The sequence below is a fragment of the Hyperolius riggenbachi genome, chromosome 10 (genome assembly GCF_040937935.1).
Source record: "Hyperolius riggenbachi isolate aHypRig1 chromosome 10, aHypRig1.pri, whole genome shotgun sequence".
NCBI classification, from domain to species: Eukaryota; Metazoa; Chordata; class Amphibia; order Anura; family Hyperoliidae; genus Hyperolius; species Hyperolius riggenbachi.
Window position 1 is genome coordinate 136942669 of NC_090655.1, and position 15820 is coordinate 136958488.

Consider the following 15820-nt stretch of genomic DNA (forward strand, 5'->3'; position numbering starts at 1 on the left):
AGTGAGTGGGTGTGCCACTGTAGTTGATTCCTGTGCGAGTCCTGGAGGATTCTCTCTTGACTGCGTGCGGTTTGAATCTGTGCCATCTGATGCCTGTTTCCCTGATGTTGTCACTATTTCTACTGCAGATGCGTCTTTGTCTCACCCTGTTCACACTTGTGGGGGCCTCTACAGGTGCATTGCACCTTTTGCTGGGTTCCCGCAAATTATACGCTTGTGGAGGATTTCCGCAGTGTCAGGGCACGTCTTGTGCGCTGATCACGGAGAGAATTCCACAATCGTTACATGCAGAAATTCAGATTTCCGCCAATTTCCATTTTTTCAATTTTCTGATTTCCAATTTTCCAATTTCTGATAAGTATTTTATTAGTCATTTTTTGCATCAGAGAATGAAAAAATTAAATCCAAAAAATGGAAATCAAAAAAATGGAATTCGGGGAAAACAGAAAATCAGTCGTGTGATGCAAAAATTCTGCATTGCATGATTGGTCCAATACTTTAGAGTTCTGTGATTGGGCTAATATTACCAAGATGCAGTAAATCGGATTTCCGCTGAATTTCAATTTCCATTTTCCAATTGGAAATGCGGAAATTTAAATTACGCAGAATCTGAATGAGCATCCCTGATCATCACCTCTGTACCCCCTCTGCTCTCAGCATTTTCTTACCTCTGTTCCCCTTCACTCTGTTCTGCACTTTCAGCCCTCTACTTCATGTCCTCCCCTTCTGTTCTTCTCCAATGTCTGCTCTCCACGCTCACCTTTTTTCTCCCCTGGTCTTCACAGCCATCTCTTAGCTCTCTGCATATCCAGGATTTTTCCGGCTCTCTACACTTTGTCCTCTATTATTTACACCCACTTGCTGCCAGTGAACTTTGCTTGCCAGTGCTCCAGGAACGCCTTCTGGACTTTGCCAACTGGGTCCTGTTATTTGGTGTTCTGGCTGGCCAAAGCCCCAAAAAGGAAGAATTGTTCATATGTTGGCCTCATCGGTTGGCCACTTTACAAATTGTCCTGCCTGATCCTACACTGGCTAACTTCAGTTCTGGACATAACATACTGTATATTCCAGCTGAACTGCTAAAAATATTTTAAAAAATGATCCTATTAAAGTGTTTCACTCAATACGCGAGCAAATTTGGAAAATACAACAAAGGCCACAGGACTGGAAAAGGTCAGTTTACACCCCAGTCCCAAAGAAGGGCAAAGCAAAGGAATGTTTAGACTACTGAACAATAACCCTCATTTCACATGCTAGCAAGGTTATGCCAAGGTTTTGCAGGGTAGGCTTCAGCATAATATTTGATCCAAAACGTATGCTAGGTACACAGGATGATATTTACTGGCAGATTATTTCCAACATGTCCGATCTGATTTCCAAATTATTTTTGATCCATTTTCCAAAGAAGTGAATGGAATATCGATCGTAAAAACAATCAGATCAATTGTTTACATGTCCAATCTGATTTCTAACAGTAAATCTGCCAGAAAATCTCATTGTGTGTACCTAGCATACCTTTGCAGAGAATTGTCTTAAGACGACAATTTTTGCTATGAGTGATAGTTGTATAGACAAAAATACCTTGTTTATGTCATAAGCCAGAGGAGAATGAGCAGTCTTGTTCCAGAAGATCAAAAAGCAACAGTGGCTCAAACAACCACTCTTTACAGCCAAGGTATGCAGAATACCATTAGCTCTGTGTGTCATAATATATTGAACATTCAAACAGATTAACTAAAGCAGCAGTCAACTAGGAACAAGAAACTTAGGCTGCAGTTGGCACAGACAAACAAACAATACAAGTAAGAAAAATGTTGCCTGGTTGAGTCAAAATTTGGCATAAAAAACACTGATCCACCCTACCTTGTGTCAATACTCCAGGCAACTGGTGGTGGTGTAATGGCATGGAGGGAGGGGAGGAGGGGGGGGGGGGGTTGTTGACAAAATTTGGGCCCCATAGCATTAACTGAGCAGTGTTTAACCTCCCAGGCAGTATAATTGTTCCCTGATTTTAGGTTTTAAAAGTGGTACAATTTCTTATGTGCTTTTAGAGCCTAAAAGCAGGAAAAATACATACTGCAGAGAGATTTGCAGCAGCCCCTGCACATACTCACCTCACCAGGATTACCACTCCCAGCAACTTTTTTCCTTTTCTCTGAGTCTGACTCGGATTTACCGTCAAGGAGTGTTAAACACCCCAACCTACCTAAGCATTGTTGCTGACCATAACAATCCCTTTATGACCATAGTGTTTCCATGTATTGATGACTACTAATAGCAGGATAATGCACCATGTCACAAAGCTGACATCATCTTAAACTGGTTCCTTGACATGACCATGGCCTCAATTTTCTAAAGGCAGTTCGGTAAAACAATTTAGGTTGGTAAAAAAATGTGTTTTACACTTTTTTCCAAATGTACTAAGATTTTCCGCATGAGGTAGCAGTTCGGTAATTTACCTAATAAACATGCTTCAACTCACTAAGTCCTGCTTGGCAAGTCTCACTTACCAGCTGTGGAGCAGGTCAGCAGTCGGGCAGGAAGATGTGTGCATGAGTTGGGGTTTTCTGTCCAGTGCATCCCCTGAATCCCGTTAGATGTGCTTCAGCCACTAGCGGGAGCACTTCTGTATAAGAGTATAAAGATATTCACATTTAAAGGGATGCAGAAAAGCCTTATAAAATGTCTCCTTCCCCGATCTGCCAGAGTGAAGTTCCGGCTTCCAGGGTATCGGACCACATCAGGGTGAAAACTAGGGCTGTCTGGCTCTCCCTATTGGTTGTCTGCTACATCTGTCAATGTTATCGCATCGGGAGTGTGAGTTATCGGCTGGTTAGAGCAGAGAAATACCAAACACTTTACCTAATGCATTAATCTTTGTAAATTACAATTTATTGACATTTCTTGAGGTATTTACAGCACAAGCTGGTATGTAACCTCTCTAGTCGGTAATTTTGCTTTTAAGTGTGGTAATAGGTTTAGTGATTTGGTATGGGGACTGTTAAAATCAGATGTTCTCTGCATTACTGAATGCGGTATTGCTTAGTGAATTGAGGCCAATGAGTTGAATGTACTCCAATGGCCTCCAGAGTCACCAGATATCAATCCAATAGCGCACCTTTGGAATGTAGTGGAATGAGGTATTCATGCCATGGATGTTCAGCAGACAAATGTGCAGCAACTGCACAATGCAATCATGTCAATATGTACCAAAATCTCTGATGAACGTTTCTAACACCTTTTCTATGCCACAAAGAATTAAGATAGTTTTGAAGGCAAAGGTGTCCAACTTGGTACTAACCAGGTATGACTAATAAAGTGGAGAGTGGGTGTAATTTAACATGTATCAATCCACCATGATACATTTGCTAAACAACTTTGCAGGGTAGTTGTTCACACATTAGATTCTTGGCCAAGATTGCCCACATCAATCTCCTTGGCCAAGGATTATCTATCCTGTGTACAATGCTTAAAGGGAACCTGAACCAGAAGTAAAATTATATAAAATAAACACATGACGTAGCTGCAAATGAAAATTATACACTAACCTCACAGTCAGTTCCTCTCAGAAGCTCACCATTTTCTTCTTACAGTGATCACTTCCAGTTCTGACAATATTATGTCAGAAATGAAATATACCAGTTGCTGTCAGTTATATATCAGCAGCTGTCAGTTACAACTGAATGTGCAAGGCAATGTCCATGTTATGGCTCAAGTGGGTGATATTACAATTTAACAGTGTGCTGACCAGGAATCTGTTATGGGGTAATGGCCTTTTTTTTTTTTTACAGGAGAATGGAACCTGTGCTACTCAATAGTATCATTCCACATCTGTACGTTCAGTGCAGATCTGTTCGTTCAGTTCAGATGAGCAGAACATGATCTTTCTGGATATATGTATGGATGTTACAGATGCCCACAGAATTAATGGAAGCCTATGTGAACGAACATCACTAGGCTGGTCGCCGACTCGCCGGTCATTAATTTTACTCACCTGCTATCAACACATTGTGGTCCACCACTGCTGCTGCCACAGTCCAATTCAGGTGAGAAGTGCCAGTAAACTGATCAGAACCCTGGCAGAAGCATGGGGCTCCCCATTGGACTGCAACAGACTATTGGGAATCCTATTTCCCCAGAGCAGATTTCCACTGGTTCACTGAGTGGTGGAACAGTGAGAATCTTTCCTGATGGAGGTAGGATTCCCATTAATCTGTCACAATCTAATGCGGGGGGCCTCATGCTTCTGTCGTGGCTGGTTCTGTATACTAGCACTTCTCCCCGGCAGTGGACCAGAGTGGCAATGGCAGCAGCGGTGGTAGAATGTGAATGTGACAGTGAAAAGTGGACCAGACAGGTGCGGACTGGATGGATAATGACGTGTATGTGAGCAACGTGCATGGACACTGCATGTACCACAGTTTATCCTGCACGGAAATGCTGGGGATGAACCGTGACAGTGGGAACCCAGCCTAAAACAGTAGAGTCTCAGTTATCTCAACTAACCAGAAGTCGCAACCAACCAGCACAAATCACTGGCAGTACTTACATGGTGAAGGTCAAACTCTTAGGCTGTTTGCGGGCTCTGTTGTGCCTGAAGGCTGGGTTCCACGGCTCCCCCAAGGTTAATATACTTTCAATTACTGTATTTTAATATTTAATATGGAGCTCATAGTTTATAGAGTGTAGTAGAGTACTGTTAGCTAGGCCTATTTTTAACATTGAGTCTCAAGCAACAAGAAAACTTAGAAAGCATCAGCTGATCCCCATCGGTGGTGAAAAATCGAGACTTTACTATACAAATATATTTTGCATTATTAAAATTTCAGCCACACAAGTATACACAGACCAAAACTTTAAAGGAGTACTGTAGGGGGGTAGGGGGGGGGGGGGAGGAAGAGTTGAACTTAACTGGGGATTCTAATGGTCCCCTGGAGACGTCCTGTGCCAACACAGCCACTCACCGATGCTTCGGTCCCCGCCTCCAGTTTACTTCTGGAATTCCCAACTTTAAAGTCGGAAAACCACTGCGCCGTGCCCTTGCTCTCGCTGACGTCACCAGAATTGTATTGCACAGGCCCAGTACGGTCTGCAATATTCCATATGTAGAACAAAGTCTGTCACGGCTTCCACTTTCCATAAAAAGAACTTTATTGTGTTCAGCTCATTATAGTACAAAAAGTCATCATAAACAGTTCTCATAAAAGGTGCACATACCCATTTGGAGAGCGAGTCAGGTTGTGGGGCATTGTGGTGGCTGCCGCCCGCCTAATGACCATTTCGCTAGGATTAGCGTCTTCAGAGGCGTGTGTGGCAGTGTGTGAGAACTGTTTATGACGAGTTTTTGTACTATCATGAGCCGAGGACAATAAAGCTCTTTTTATGGAAAGTGGAAGCAGTGCCAGACTTTATGTTCTACATAAGGAATATTGGATGCTGATCTACTTTTTCTAGTCTGTAGCACGCTCTAACCAGTCCATCGTCTATACCCTAGGGATGCGATTGTGAAGTTTGGATCTGTTGTTTATTGAGAGTTCCCCAACCCTGTCCTCAAAGCCCACCAACAGTACATGTTTTGCAGAACACCACAAACATTTACAGGTGAGGTAATTAGTGTTTCAGCAGAGCTGATTAACTACCTCTGTGGATTTCCACAAAACATGCACTGTTGGTAGGCCTTGAGGACAGGGTTGGGGAAGACTGGTTTATTGCACGTTGCCGTAGTGCCTGCCACTGTTGTTTCTCCTTGTTTGTTATACCAGTACGGTCTGTGCCTGTGCAATATGCTCCTGGTGACGTCAGTGGGAGCAAGGGCACGGCCATGCTGGCGCAGTGGTTTTCCGACTTTAAAGTCAGAAATTTCAGAAGTGAACCGGAGGTGGGGACCGAAGCATCGGTGAGTGCCAGTGGCTGCGCAGGCACAGGATGTCTGTGGGGACCATTAGAAGCCCCGGGCAAGTTCAACTCTTTTTCCTCCTACCCCCTACAGTACTCCTTTAAATATCCCAGTTAGAAAAGGAGCAACATAAATATGTTTTTATGTTTTAGAGACAAAGCATAGAACTTAGCCTGTGTCACAGTAATATCAGTGTGAAATGATGAGAAAGAATGAGGACATTAGTCGGAAACATTGTGCTTGATAAATCCAGGAAGTTGTGATGAAATGAACAATATGTGTAGATGGAAATAAAGCTCGTCCTCGGTGAGAACCGAGGGAAACATTAGATCAGCATAACAAACTGAGAATGAAAAAGCGAGTTGTGTCATTGTTACTATGCGAGGTGAGAGATGTCAGAGGATAGGAAAGGAAGGAAGGGAATTATTTTCACACCTAAACAGCACATTTCCTCACAAGGCTGTCAACTGACATGGTAACTGGCTCAAATGTTTAGTTTATGACCTTTTCCCAGCAAGACAATACAGGACTATTTAGTCAAAAGCGCTATGATCTGTTACATTTTTATCTGTGAGTGTCTGATATGAACAAGTCGCACACATTTGTTTTGATGTTAGGAAGAGGCAACATTATGCTCTAAAACCTACTTTTACACACATTTACAGACAAATTTAAATTGAATGTTGTGTAGTAACATTTTCCAGGTTTTTTTATTTGCATTATTTTTTTCCTGCAAAATATTGCATAAAATGTATCATATGAGCAGTACGCATGTATACATTAACAAGCATCCTTTGCTCACTCCACTGGCAACCCGTAAAATGGAGAAGCCGCTTCAAAATTGGTATGCTAACATTCAAATCTCTACACCTCCTAGGTCCCGGATAACTGAAGGATTCCTGAAGGACACCTCCCACAACCTCAAAGCAAAACAGGATCTAATAACTTGACCACCCCCAGAGCCCAACTAAAAATAAATTAGAGCCCGAGCCTTCTGTCATGCTACGCATACCCTTTGGAATGCCCTGCCAAATCCAATCAAGACAGCTCCAACCCTAGAGGCATTTAAATCAAAACTGAAACACAACCGGTGTTCACATAATTTTTTCCTCCTGCAACCCATCACTAGATACTGACCTGAGACTAGCTTATGTGCTTTAACCCCCTTGGCGGTATGAAAAATACCGCCAGGGGGCAGGCACAGCGCAGCAGTTTTTTTTAAATTTTTTTTTTTTAAATCATGTAGCGAGCCGAGGGCTCGCTACATGATAGCCGCTGCTCAGCGGCATCCCCCCAGCCCCGCCGATTGCCTCCGGCGATAGGCGATCAGGAAATCCCGTTCAAAGAACGGGATTTCCTGGAGGGCTTCCCCCGTCAGCGACGTCGGGACGTCATTGGGAGACCCGATCCACCCCTTGGCGCTGCCTGGCACTGATTGGCCAGGCAGCGCAGGGGTCTGGGGGGGGGGGGCGCGCGCCGCACCGGATAGCGGCGATCGGGCGCGCGGCGGCGGCGATCGGGGTGCTGGCGCAGCTAGCAAAGTGCTAGCTGCGTCCAGCAAAAAAAAAATTATGTAAATCCTACTGGGAGACATCACTCATATTGGAGCGGTGACTTATACTGGGGGACACCTCTCTCTACCTATTCTGTGGGTATACTTGGGGGGTACTTATACTGGGGGACACCTGCCAAACCTATACTAGGGGGACTTCTTTAACTGGGGGTACACTTCTCACCACTTATGCTTAAGAAGGCTATTTATACTGGGGAGACACTTCTAGCTACATATACTGGGAGGGCAACCTAAATTGGGAGCTACTTATGCTGGGTGAATTACCTATGACTACCTGTACTGGGGGGTGTGGGGGGGGCTACCTCTGGTTAATTATACTTAGGGAGCTAACTCTAGCAACCTATACTTGGGGGGGGGGGGCTATTTATACTAGGGGGACTTGTATCGTTGCAAGAAAATAAACTGTTATTATTGGGCAAGGTGGTCTGACCGAGGTGTGTGTGTGTGTGTGTGTGTGTGTGTGTGTGTGTGTGTGTGTGTGTGTGTGTGTGTGTAGGAGAGGGGCGCACTTTCAGTGTTTGCCATAGGCACTATATTCCCCAGATACGCCCCTGCCCCCCCACAGCAAGGCAGGCACTGACACCACCCCTTCCGCCAACTGAGGAACCTGCCTCACTTCGCCCAATGAGCGGCCCAGGGCTGAGGTTGTTGCACAAGCCCCTATTAATACTGGTGTGCGCACAAAGCGCACAACATTATTACCATTACTACAGCCACCAGTGTAGGACACATTACACAATTAGTGCAATCCGTGGTACATGGATAATAAGAGTATTACTGCAGTAGCACACGTAATGCTATTTTGGTAATGTGTGTTACCATAGAAGCACATGCATCAAATACCGTAGGTCACGCTAATTGCGCTGGTATAATCAGGAATGGTAATATTGCTGTGCACTGTCTGCGCACAACAATATGGCTGGTAGTTAATGCATCAATCTTTTCTTCACTACACTACAGATTTCAATGTATTGTCTTCTTGTTACTTTTTGATGTGTCAGAAGGTCCTTCAGAATAAGTTTTCCAAAACTTTGCCCAGTCATTTCAGTCTTTGCTGCATAAAAATGCCATGTGTATAATTGCACTGAAAGTTTAGTCTTTCAGCAACTCAAAACTGGATATAATACCTAATTTGTAGTTAGTTATCCTGCTAGGTATCATGAAACCAAAATGTAACATTACACACACTACCCACCAAACAGGTTCACATCTTTAGCATCACTTTGAACACCATTAAGAGGAACTGTAGTGAAAAATGACATAAATAATAAAATTGCTTATTGTTTACGATATTCATTTATTGATTGGTTATCTGTGCGTAATGTTTGTTTCTGAGAGTCCATGGTCCTTACATCACACTGTAGGATGAGTCTCAAGGGGGGGGGGGTATCAGCTACTGATTGGAATGGCAGAAATTCTTCAGCTGTTGGTTTAGTTTCATTTGGCCACCACTAGGAGTCACCTGACTCCCTGTACAGCCTGGAAGGGATGTACAAATTAATAACTGATTGGAAGATTAACCACTTCAGCCTTCAGTGTTTCACCTTACAGGGGGTGCAGAATTATTAGGCAAATGAGTATTTTGACCACATCATCCTCTTTATGCATGTTGTCTTAATCCAAGCTGTATAGGCTCGAAAGCCTACTACCAATTAAGCATATTAGGTGATGTGCATCTCTGTAATGAGAAGGGGTGTGGTCTAATGACATCAACACCCTATATCAGGTGTGCATAATTATTAGGCAACTTCATTTCCTTTGGCAAAATGGGTCAAAAGAAGGACTTGTCAGGCTCAGAAAAGTCAAAAATAGTGAGATATCTTGCAGAGGGATGCAGCACTCTTAGGGCTGGTTCACACGGGCGTCTGCTGAGCTTTTGCTTGGCATTGCGTTCAAACGCCAGCGTTTCAACGCCAGCGTTTAAAAGCTAGCTTTTGAAAGCTTTTGAAAAGCGTTCAAGGCTAGCAGTTCTGGTCTCTGCTATTGTTTCCTCGCGTTTACTGCCTCTGAAAGCAGCATGTTGCTTTTGAGACTAGACGCAACGCTGGGATCTACTGCCAGGCTTTCATGAAAGCCTGCAAAAGCCAGCTCTAAACGCTCCCATTCACTTGCATGGGATGGCAGTAGATCCCAAAAAACGCTGCGTCTGAAACGCTGCGTTAAAACGCCACAAAAACGCCCGTCTGAACCAGCCCTTAAAATTGCAAAGCTTCTGAAGCGTGATCATCGAACAATCAAGCGTTTCATTCAAAATAGTCAACAGGGTCGCAAGAAGCGTGTGGAAAAACCAAGGCGCAAAATAACTGCCCATGTACTGAGAAAAGTCAAGCGTGCGGCTGCCAAGATGCCACTTGCCACCAGTTTGGCCAAGTTTCAGAGCTGCAACATCACTGGAGTGCCCAATAGCACAAGGTGTGCAATACTCAGAGACATGGCCAAGGTAAGAAAGGCTAAAAGACAACCACCACTGAACAAGACACAAGCTGAAACGTCAAGACTGGGCCAAGAAATATCTCAAGACTGATTTTTCTAAGGTTTTATGGACTGATGAAATGAGAGTGAGTCTTGATGGGCCAGATGGATGGGCCAGTGGCTGGATTGGTAAAGGGCAGAGAGCTCCAGTCCGATTCAGACGCCAGCAAGGTGGAGGTGGAGTACTGGTTTGGGCTGGTATCATCAAAGATGAGCTTGTGGGGCCTTTTCGGGTTGAGGATGGAGTCAAGCTCAACTCCCAGTCCTACTGCCAGTTTCTGGAAGACACCTTCTTCAAGCAGTGGTACAGGAAGAAGTCTGCATCCTTCAAGAAAAACATGATTTACATGCAGGACAATGCTCCATCACACGCGTCCAAGTACTCCACAGCGTGGCTGGCAAGAAAGGGTATAAAAGAAGAAAAACTAATGACATGGCCTCCTTGTTCACCAGATCTGAACCCCATTGAGAACCTGTGGTCCATCATAAAATGTGAGATTTCCAAGGAGGGAAACAGTGTCTGGGAAGCCATGGTTGCTGCTGCACACAATGTTGATGGTGAACAGATCAAAACACTGACAGAATCCATGGATGGCAGGCTTTTGAGTGTCCTTGCAAAGAAAGGTGGCTATATTGGTCACTGATTTGTTTTTGTTTTGTTTTTGAATGTCAGAAATGTATATTTGTGAATGTTGAGATGTTATATTGGTTTCACTGGTAAAAATAAATAATTGAAATGGGTATATGTTTGTTTTTTGTTAAGTTGCCTAATAATTATGCACAGTAATAGTCACCTGCACACAGATATCCCCCTAAAATAGCTAAAACTAAAAACAAACTAAAAACTACTTTCAAAAATATTCAGCTTTGATATTAATGAGTTTTTTGGGTTCATTGAGAACATGGTTGCTGTTCAATAATAAAATTATTCCTCAAAAATACAACTTGCCTAATAATTATGCACTCCCTGTATGCATCTGAGCAACTTTCACCTCTCATTCATTTGCCAATAACTTTATCACTACTTATCACACTGAAATGATCTATATCTTGTTTTTTCCGAAACCATTTAGGCTTTCTTTGGGTGGTACATTTTGCTAATAATTATTTTAATCTAAATCCATTTTAACAGGAAGATGAAGAAAAAAAAATGGAATTCATTATTTCTCAGTTTTCAGCCATTATAGTTTTAAAATAATACATGCTACCTAATGAAAACCCATGTATTTTATTTGCTCATTTGTCCTGGTTATTACACCATTTAAATTATGTCCCAATCACAATGTATGGCACCAATATTTTATTTGGGAATAAAAGGTGCATTTTTTTCAATTTTGCGTCCATCACTTATTACAAGCCCATAATTTATAAAACAACAGTAATATACCTTATTTTATTTTATTTTTATTTTTTACAGAAAAAAATGTTGTGTAGCTATTGGGGAGTGTGGGAGGTAAGGGACTAATTTTAAAAGTAAAAAAAAGTAATTATCTGGAAATTTTCATTTCCAGATGTAATTTTACTATTTGGCCACAAGATGCCCTCGCAGCTCACTTCTGCATGCATAGTATTACTATGCAAAGCAGAAGTAATGCGAAGATGGGACAGAAGGGGATTTGTAAAAGACGGAGCCGTCTCTTTGGCGGTGTCGGTCTTTCATACGGGGACTTAGTTCAATGAATGGGAACTTGCAGCAGTGGCGGCGGTCACAGGGGCGGCAGGGGGGTTGTGAGACAGACCTAGAGCACGTTATAGTAACGGGCTTAGGTCTACTAGTTTCATTATAAAAGGAAAGCCGGTAAAGAGTTCCTTTAATTGGAGTCAGTCAAATAAGCTCCTTGTGTCTAGATGTGGATGAGCGCATTCCAACCAGGCATGCTTTAGTTAGGTCCATGCATGCCTAGTAAAATAAAGGAGCTCTTGCGCTGATTTTTTTTCCTCATGCACAAGCATTTCATTCTACTGGCCAAGTGGTCACCTACGCACAATATGCAGAGTCACAGCAGCAGGCACTACAATCACTAGTGCACTGGGGGCTTAAACTTTGCTGGAGGAACGGGGCACTAGATCGGGTATTCAATATTACACAAAGTGCGTGCTCTAACCCATGAAAAAGCATAAACAGTCTATAATCAGGAAGATAAAGCAGGTTGGCACAAGCGACTTCTTCGTGTTAAAGGCAGCTTTACTCTATCCAGCTGTAGCAGTAAAAATGGTGCTTTATAAAAGTTCCTACCTGATCTAGAGGCTGTGGGTGAGGTGGGAGCGATGGACCGCCTGACGAACATTTTGCGCAGTGCCTCAGAAGATGCTCAGGTGAGCGAAACGTTCGTCAGATCTCAGCACTCTGTAATCCATTTCCTTCATGTCTTTGTCCAGATGAATGCTCAAGCCTAATGTACAAATAAAAGAAGATAGAGGCTTACAGATTTGTCAAAAAGACAGATGAACAATAGTTCCAACCAACACTAAGTAACTTTTAACTATCTTTTAAGAAAAAGCGGTAAACGACGGCTACAGATGGCTGGTGTACGACAGTGTAAGACTGTCATGATGGAATAAAAATTAGATCACTTCATTCAACGTAGCCCATGTGTTCAGATCTTTAAATAATCTTTATGCTAAAGTCTATGGAACTTCCCCCTGCATCTTTCTAAAGGCTCGTACACACGTACCAACAATCTGTCAAACTATCTTCCAAACTTGTCTGTTGGAATATATAGGGCTCCAGCGTGGGTATAGTTTCTTGAACACATTGCCGGACATTTCCTACGTCCGGGTTCCCCCTCCCAGGCACTCAAAGATCCGATGAAGGGACACCCTGACACCATCGCTATAAGGGCTGCTTTTACAGCGTCCGAACAGTTAGATGGCCATTGCTTACTTCTACAAACATGTGAGTAGCAGCTAATAGAACCTGCGAAACGCGGCTCCCGATTGGCTCTTCCACATCTGACGTCATGAGTCTTCAGGGCATGAATTACTGCCTGGCAAGTTAGACATTTTTTAAATATTTTTTTTATGCATTTATTATAGGTATTGTACCCTTTTACATACTTTGTTTATGCATATATATTTAAATAAGTACAAGGTACATCTTTAAGCATAATTGTGAACCGGAAGTGTAACTAGTGATTGCCCAGGCAACCACTGGGGTCACACTATCAATTTCCTGTTACCATCAGGTATTTAAACCTCGGCGTGCGTGGCAGTAACTAGCTTGACAAAGGCGTGGATACGCCGAAACACATTGCGAAGTTACTGCACACAACGACCGAAGGAGAGGCACCCACAATCCATTACCATCCAGGACCACCCCCACTGCTGGCCACAGGAACAGGTCACCATCCAGGGTCATTAGTTTGGGTTTTACCCAGGATATGCTTGCTTTTCATCACTTTAGAATAAGTGTTTTTAATCCTTGCATGATTTTTATTAAAAGTTTTAATACACTACGGAGCGCTCCTCCTCCTACTTTTTTCTTGTTGCTTCTGTTGGAATATAGTTGGGTGTGTGTACGGCTGGCAAAAAAAAAACAGATGACCAACTGATAACAGGTTGTTTAGCAGATCCAACCAGTGGATCAACCTGCCCACTTATCAAGCAGGTTGGAACTTGGAATGTGTGTATAAGTCTAAGTCTTTAGAACAACTTTGTTGTTTTTGAATGCGGACATGTTGTGCAGTTTGTTGTGTAATTTGTGTGCATAGTATTTCAGTGAATTGGTTGTTTAGTTGGTTGGCGTGTGTGTACGTCCCTTGTCATGTAAACAACTTGTTGTACGGCTGGTCATGTTGTGCAGTTAATTGTGCATTAAGTTGGACGTACTGTATGTATGAGACTTTAGATATATGATCCTATCATCTGTAATCTTCTTGCAGTCTTTTGCGGTTGTCCAAATCCCATCTTTAAATTGCTGTAGTATAAAGATTTTGTAAACTTTGTTCATTGGCAGTTTCCAGTGATTCAGTCTTGCAATGGGTACTTCGCTTTATAAATAGCAGAAAGCAATTGCTGCAGGTCTGGTATTTATGTGTGACTACAAGAGAAGTAGAGAGATGTATTAAAAAAAGGCAAACAGACTGCTCTCAGATCTCTTAAGTAGGGCATATTTTGATAAGTACTAGAATTGCACGAATGCTCAGGGGAAGATATGTAGGGTTCATTTTGCATACTTGTGCTCTCGTGGTTTAAGGAAAAGTGCTTTAAGATTCCAGTTTAATTTCATGTACACCAATCGCTTCCCAGACTAAACATTACTGCATATGAAAGCCGGATAGCTGCATTGCAAATGAATCACACAGACACGCTTGGTATTGTATTGACAAGCCCAGAAAGAGAACAGCAAAATAAGTGTCTGCAGACAACTTCTCAGTCAATCAATCCTCATCTTGAAAATGAGAAAACGGCGGCAAATTACACAATGATAATTAGTCAACTTAATACTTTAATTCCTCTGTGTTGTTGTTTTTTTCCCAATGACACATAAAATAAAGCCCTCATTAAGAACATAACTATCACTTAATTACTCCACCATTGCAAATATTCAATAACAGCTTTCCCGGATCTAGAAAAAAAAAAATTGATTTTGTGCTAACTGCTGACAAATATAGGACTGGTCTGCTGGAATGAGTCTCTGGGCCATTTTGTACCCAAATCTAAATAATCAGCGTGAAAGTAAAGAATGCTATCGGCGTTTGGGGTTTCAGGTTTCCTCTAATTAGAAAAAAAAATCTTTGATTTTTTTCCCCTTGGTTTTAATTTCATCACCTAGACTTTCTGTCCATCTCTCCTGCTTTCAGGAAAAAAAAGAATATCAAAATATCAATTTTATCCCAGCATAATTTTAGGCAAATGATACCCTTTTGTCATTAATAGAAGTGCAGCAGGAAGATAGTCATACTGTTTAAAAGAAACCACTTGATATTCCGTCTCTCATATTTTTCATATGTCGCCAGTTAAACAGGCAGGGGCTGAAAGGCTAAATGCTAGCATAAAAGCTTCAGTAACCCAGAAAAGTAATGTGGCTGCTGTTCTGGTTTCAATCAAATGTCTTTCAAATTTAGAAAGCAAGAATACCTGACAAATTCTGAGCCCGAGGAAAGAAGGAATAAAAATACACACTGTCGAGTGTAATTGCACTTTCTTTTTATATGGAAAACTAAGTTGTTCAAACCTTTGCTAGTAAACATTCACATTTCACAGTTTTTTTTTGTTTTGTTTTTTTTCATCCGTTATATGTGGAATAAGCTTCCTTGCCTAGGATAGGATTCCAATAACTGAAACATTTTTATTAGACCTCAGTTACAGACTGGCTGAATCGCAAAACCGCAAACCGCTAGCGATTTTACAATCGCTACGGTTTGCTTTTTAACATAGGAATCGCGGTAGGTCATTTCCACTACCGCGATTCGCTTTTGTCGGGAACGCGAACGCGCGGCGGAGCGATAATTGCCGCGATTTTGCTATGCAGTGCATAGCAAAATCGCGGCCGCAAACGTCGGGGGAATCGCCGGTTTTGCGATTCAGCAATCGCTAGCGTTCAGCGTGGTATGCATTTTTTAGAGCGGACCACAGAAGTATATAAGAATAGGCTTCTTGTAAGCACACCATTGACACTTTTTTTTTAAAGCAATCCTGAACTTAAACTTAGTAGATAATAATAATATGTGCAGAAGGAAAGTGTCACTGTACTCACATTCTCATTTGCAAATTATGGCTCCATTCACACTTGAACTGGATCTCCATCTGCCAGCTGGAGTGGACCATGCCACAGTGGTCCTTTTTAGTCCCTTTGGAGTCTGGAGATGGATGTGTTCCACCTTATGCTTTTATGGGAACTGAGTTCCTGATCTTCCTGCCCCGCTCTGCACCACCCC

General features: G+C 42.4%; 1 long non-coding RNA gene across 3 annotated transcripts in view; it reads right to left on the reverse strand.

Annotated features, from left to right (window-relative positions):
• The window catches only part of LOC137535666 (uncharacterized), a 132920-nt gene extending 118947 nt beyond the window's left edge, over window positions 1–13973 (reverse strand). For 2 of the 3 annotated variants that reach the window (XR_011024429.1, XR_011024428.1), the window contains exons 1-2: window positions 13770–13973; window positions 12178–12334 (exon numbers count right to left, since the gene is read on the reverse strand). This is a non-coding gene — a long non-coding RNA (uncharacterized lncRNA). Of the gene's footprint in view, window positions 1–8806; window positions 8949–12177; window positions 12335–13769 lie in introns of those variants that run through there. The other variant, XR_011024427.1, reaches the window with a different exon arrangement.
• Window positions 13974–15820: the final 1847 nt, after the last annotated feature.